Source organism: Nicotiana tabacum, chromosome 3 (assembly GCF_000715075.1).
Source record: "Nicotiana tabacum cultivar K326 chromosome 3, ASM71507v2, whole genome shotgun sequence".
NCBI classification, from domain to species: domain Eukaryota; kingdom Viridiplantae; phylum Streptophyta; class Magnoliopsida; order Solanales; family Solanaceae; genus Nicotiana; species Nicotiana tabacum.
Window position 1 is genome coordinate 72,338,492 of NC_134082.1, and position 5,700 is coordinate 72,344,191.

General features: G+C 33.6%; 1 long non-coding RNA gene across 1 annotated transcript; it reads left to right on the top strand.

The window, feature by feature from the left end:
• The first annotated feature begins 521 nt into the window (after nucleotides 1–521).
• LOC107771617 (uncharacterized) lies at nucleotides 522–5,356 on the top strand. The gene is made up of 2 exons (XR_001644848.2): nucleotides 522–1,089; nucleotides 4,997–5,356. It is a non-coding gene; the product is annotated as an uncharacterized LOC107771617 (long non-coding RNA).
• The last annotated feature ends 344 nt before the right edge of the window (nucleotides 5,357–5,700 follow it).

Consider the following 5,700-nt stretch of genomic DNA (forward strand, 5'->3'; position numbering starts at 1 on the left):
AAACTCTTCGTGTTTCCAGTCAAAGAGGGGCAGCTGTAGCCATGTGATTTTTGACCCTCCCCAAGATTTTTCATATTTTAGCACGTAAATATTTAATTTAGGCCTAATATAGCTATTTTAACTCATTTTTACTCTTTACTTTTATTTTATTACAAGAAAACGAAAATTACAAAAAAAGGCTCATTAATGTTTTGTAGTCATTTTTAATCTTGAAAAAATACCAAAAAAATAGTTTTGGTTTAATGGTGAGTTTTATTTTAATAATTATTTTTACTTAAGTAGAACTAATTAATATTTTTAATAATACTTTTAGTTAATTAAGCTAATTTTAAAAATAGCTAGTCATAAAAGCCCAAGTTTCTAGCTTATTCCTTAAGCTCAATATCCAATACTCATTAAGTTAATCCTAGGGATTTTTCTAGACTCTTCTTTAGAACAAAAAATAAATAAAAAGACCCTAAGAACTTAATACAAAAAGACCTAGGAACTAATTGGCAAAATACACAAAAATACACATTAGACCTAAACTCTACAATAAAGAAGGGATAGGGGTAACGCCTAAAAAGAGAGACGGATACACTTTAATGGGGGAGGGGCCGCAATTCTCAAAATCCAAGAGTGACCCCCTGAAGCTTGGTCTCTTTCACACCCCCCTCCCCATCGACGGAGCTCTTTCTTCTTAACCACACCCCAAATAGACCCGTCATTCTTCAACCAGACCCCACCCCCGAGTCATCTCCTTCGTCGAACCTCCAGCGACCACTCCCTGAGCCAGATCTAGCCGTTGTTTCTCATCCAGTCAAACGGACCTCAAAACACAATAGACCTAGCAGCCATAGACAAAGAGAAGCTGTTGCTTCTTCTTCATAAAACCAACAGACACTTCTTCCAAAAAACGCACACACACCATCACGCGCACGAACAGATTTTCGAAACGTAGAGTTTAACTAAAGTTGAGAATCGTTTTTGAGTTCGAATCCGTTGTCAGTTTCCGTTAAGGTTCGAGGTCGGGGTTAATAGCTCATTTTTGGTTTGCTGCTTTGGAAACTCTCTTCGTTGACTCATCGTCGAAGAATATGCAGCAGCGAGGTTCAACTCTTTTCATTCTTTATGGATCAATAGCTTTACATTATATTTGGATAAGTTTGAATCTACATGGATCTGTTTAATCTTGGTTGGTTTCCTTGTTTAGTTTATTCAATTTTTGCATTTCTTTTCCTTTGAACCAAGCTTTACAGATTTGTCCATGAACTTTGTATTTTTCATTGCATTTGATTGGTTTAAATTGCTCTTTCTAAAATCAGATGTTGACATATCTTCTTTGTTCGATAAGTTCTGTGTGCTACTTATTTGTTCTTTGAGTTTTCCTTAGTAAAATTATGGTGTCAAGTTGTTGCTTGTACTTGAAGCTGAATAGAACAGTAGATGGCCATTTGGTTTTGGTTTATGCTCAGAGGAAATTGACTGGTTTCAAATAGCCATTTTGTCGCTTTGTATTTAGAAGTTGATTAGTTTTATCAAAATTAAACCCACGGGTACAACGTTTGAAAGGTCTTACTTCATTTTGGCGATCTCCTAAAGAATAAGTTTATTCCATTGCTAAATCATATATGGTAGTACTGAGTGTTGGTGATAATTGTAAAGATATCTTAAAGAGATAACACGTCAATATTTATGGAATTCGATCGTGTTCGATGGTAATAGTTGAGTACGTATATCTTCTTTAGGAGAAAGTTGAGGCATGACATATTAAATAAAATATAGTTTATGGCCCTCGGTTAATTAATAATAACTCCTTAGAACACGAGGCGCGCCATTTAACAAATTTCTCGTGGCCCTCGCAAAGTTAAAAATGCGTAGTTGCTTTAGGCGCATTATTTTAATAATATTACCTTTCTAAACTCGAGTGTGCATTTCATGTGACCCAAATCCAAATCATAACAACGTTGAATAAAATGTGTTTCGGATTACGGGTGCATTTCATGTGGCGCAGTCCAAAGACATGTTTTAGATGGCATTGAAATTTTCCTTAAAATAATTAAAGGCGGTTTAAAGTTAAAATGCACATAGGTTTAAAAGTGTTTTAAAATCAGATAATAGGTCAATAATAATAGTTGAGCGACCGTGCTAGAACCACGGAACTCGAAAATGCCTAATACCTTCTCCCAGGTTAACAAAATTCCTTACCCGGATTTCTGTGTTTGCGGACTATAAAACAGAGTCAATTTCCTCGATTCGGGATTCTAAACCGGTGACTTGGGATACCATAAATTATCCTAAGTGACGACTCTAAATTTTTAAATAAATAATCTCGTTTCAATTGTCACTTAAATTAAAAAAACTCCGTTATACTCCCTTCTTTCGGGGGTGTAGGTAAAAAAGAGGTGTGACAATGACAATTTTATCCTTCATCTCCTCCAATAATAGAAAAAACTAGACTTGAAATATTGATGTACGTTTTAGAAAACTAAGTTATTGCTTCATAAATGGATACATTAACCAAGCTTCTTTTCGTGAATCTCAACCTGTAATAATTTGAAGAGTTGAGATTGATAACATAATGAACATTAAATGATTCCTTCTTGAATGAGTACGTTAACCAAGCTTCTCTTCTACTGGACTTTTATGCCTTATAGAAACTGTATTATTTCATAAACCACTGTATTGATTAACCAATTAATTCACTATGTTCAAAATACGAAGAATATGAGAAATTGAAAAAAGGTCAGTCATCATTGATACATTTAATGATGCATTAAAAAGAAATCTCTAACGTAAGGATTGCAAGCAGATAAATAGGGTGTGAAGTTGAGGCATCTCTTCAAGTTCTTCCTGTTTTTATACATAGTTCCACAAAAAACTAAACAGAAAAAGCTTCTACCATTTTTTTTTAACTAAACCTGAAGGTAAGATATAGGTATGAAAGAAAGAATCAACAATATTAGAAGTCCTAACTCCCACTGAAATGGCAAAAGGATGAGGATACTGTCAATCTTCACAGTTTCGCTAAAGAATTTTGATATTTATTGTCTCCCTTTTTGATTCAGGTATGTTATATAAATGGTGTATCAGGGATAGTTTGATGTTGACACTATTCAATTGACGAGACATATGAGTGAAGTTATTTCTCAGAAGTGAATTGAGTAAATTAAGTGAGTGCTCCTCTTGTAACTAATTAAATTGCATGCATTTCTTAACTGTCATATCATTAAGCAAGATGACAAAAGTTGCAATAGGGTTAAGATGCCTTTTGAAATCTGAGGCAACTAAGGAAATGAGTAGAATCTAATCCACACGTCATGATAAAATTAAGGAATAAGCATGAAGCACACCATTTTGTGTTTGGAAGATATGGATAATTTCAAACTTTTTGGGATCTTATTTGCTGGAGCAAAAAGCAGTCGGAAACATATAAATACATAGTCTAAAATGTATATGTTTGTGGTATTATTTGGAACTTTGGTACATTTATATTCCCAACCAATTGATTACCATAACACTCTGTAACAGCGACCAACTTGATAGAGAAATTTTGTTGGTACTTTATAGTGTGTTTATAACAAATGAAACAAATAAATCCATGGAAAAATGTACAGCCATTTGATCAATGAGTAATTACATTATGTTCAAATTTTAAATTTGACTGAGACTCTCCCTTTTGTGAAATGTGTAAACCCTTCATACTTTATTTAAGCCAAAACGGTATATGCTCTTTGCAATAAGATAATTTCAATGAGGTAATAATCTTATATATAGTAGTAATTTACAATCACAAGCAAAATGATAACATCTTCATTTTGACACTCTGAATACACATGGATCTTTTCAGTTTACACAATTAATTTTATGTACCTTACGAAGATGAAAACACTTAAGTTAATAAATGCTACTTTTGACAAGCACTTTTTCATGATGTGAACAAATTTATAGGGGGACATATAATCAAATAGTTACTTTGTCAGTGTGTCTCACTTTTAATTGAGAGATTTGATTATCAAAATACAAAGGTAGAAATTAGTAGAGTCCGTTTAACTTTAGGTTTTTAGATAAAAGTTTCGGAGAAAATCTCTATTTTGATTATACACGAGTATTAGAACTATCTACGCCACTATGTAGCAAAACAAATGTATAAGATTCCTATATATTGGTATTGAATGTCTTTCATCTCTTTAACTACTTTAGCCATGTCACTTTAGTTTCTAATTTTTTTTTTTCTAATCTTGTCTATCATATATTATTATAAGGTCGATGGCCGATAAAAGACATTCAATACCAAAATATGAAAGAAAATCAATATCAACACATTTAATACCAATATGTAAGTTGCTATTTTCAAAATAATATTGATAGGGAAACACGCGCAACGTCTTCCAGGCGACCGAGTGCTCCATGAACAATGAGTGCTTCCTGCTCCGCCCGCAGCGCTTGCTGCCTCTCCTCCAAACCCTCTATGCGCTCTCTGGTAGCGCGAATGCGCGCTTCTTTCCTTGCAGGATCCATTGTTCTAACACTTCTCAAAAGGAAGTTTAGCACTCTACGGTGCTCTTGAATTTCATTTTGCAGTTGCCCCATTTCGGCAGCAATTGCAGAAAGCCTGTTTGCAGTATCCATAGCCATACGTGCTAGTACTCAATTTCTTTGAAAAGAATTTGATGAAGTGAAGACACTTATCGAGCCTCCATTTATAGAGTGGTAGAGTAATCTCGCCATGCGTCAAGAATTGGATGGCAGGCACAATTCTTACTAGTTCTCCGCACAACTTTTGTGCAGTTGAAGACTATCATGCCTGTTTAATGAAAAACTGGCTGGCTCTGACTACCTTGCGGAGCAAACAAAAGATATATATATATATATATATATATATATATATATATATAAGTTTGCTACTACTTGATAAGTGTGGATTTTGACCACTTATTAATACTTTCTTACTTTACTTTTAGTTCGAAAGTGTTGATTTATGTTTCCAAACCTAATCAAAATGTGCAAATTGCAGGAATGTTGGAGATTTGGACTGTAATAAAGAAATCTAACTTAAAAAGGAGTGCTCCGGCTCATAAGGCAAGAATGGGCGCAACAGACCAAAAGTGCGGTCCGCAGAAGTATTTCTGCATCCGCGGAAGAAAGCCCGGACAACAAAATTCTCTCTGCGGCCACAGATTTGGTGTTGAAGCTCAGAGGTTGATTGAATAGAAGTGCAGACCCAAGGGCAGCTCAAGCACATACGAGGCCTAAAGCCAAAATTTAATATGAGGCCTAAATTTTTATAAGAAAGTTATAAGATATGTTTTTATTTAATTTGAAGTCTATTCTTCTAATGTTTTGAGATATAAAGTTGTTAATAATTTTTTTATAATTGATTTTCTCTACTAATTCTTGCTCGATTGATAATATAGTCAATCTATCTAAAAGTATTACTGAATACTTGAACTAGTGAATTTTGGAGAAAGAAGCTGAGTAATGAAATCCTAGAGAAAGAAGTTAGTAAGAATATAAAAGAAAAAAAACACACACAAAAAAAATATGTAGAGTTTTCTGAAATATGAAGAGATTAAAAAGAAGATTGACTTGGACAAATTGAGGAAGAGAGAGCAAATTTTTTAATGAAGGAGTAAAAAATGAGAAACTAAAAGTTATGAAAACTATTCATCTACACATTTTTAAGTAAGTCAAATTATTATTTTATTTATATATCTACAA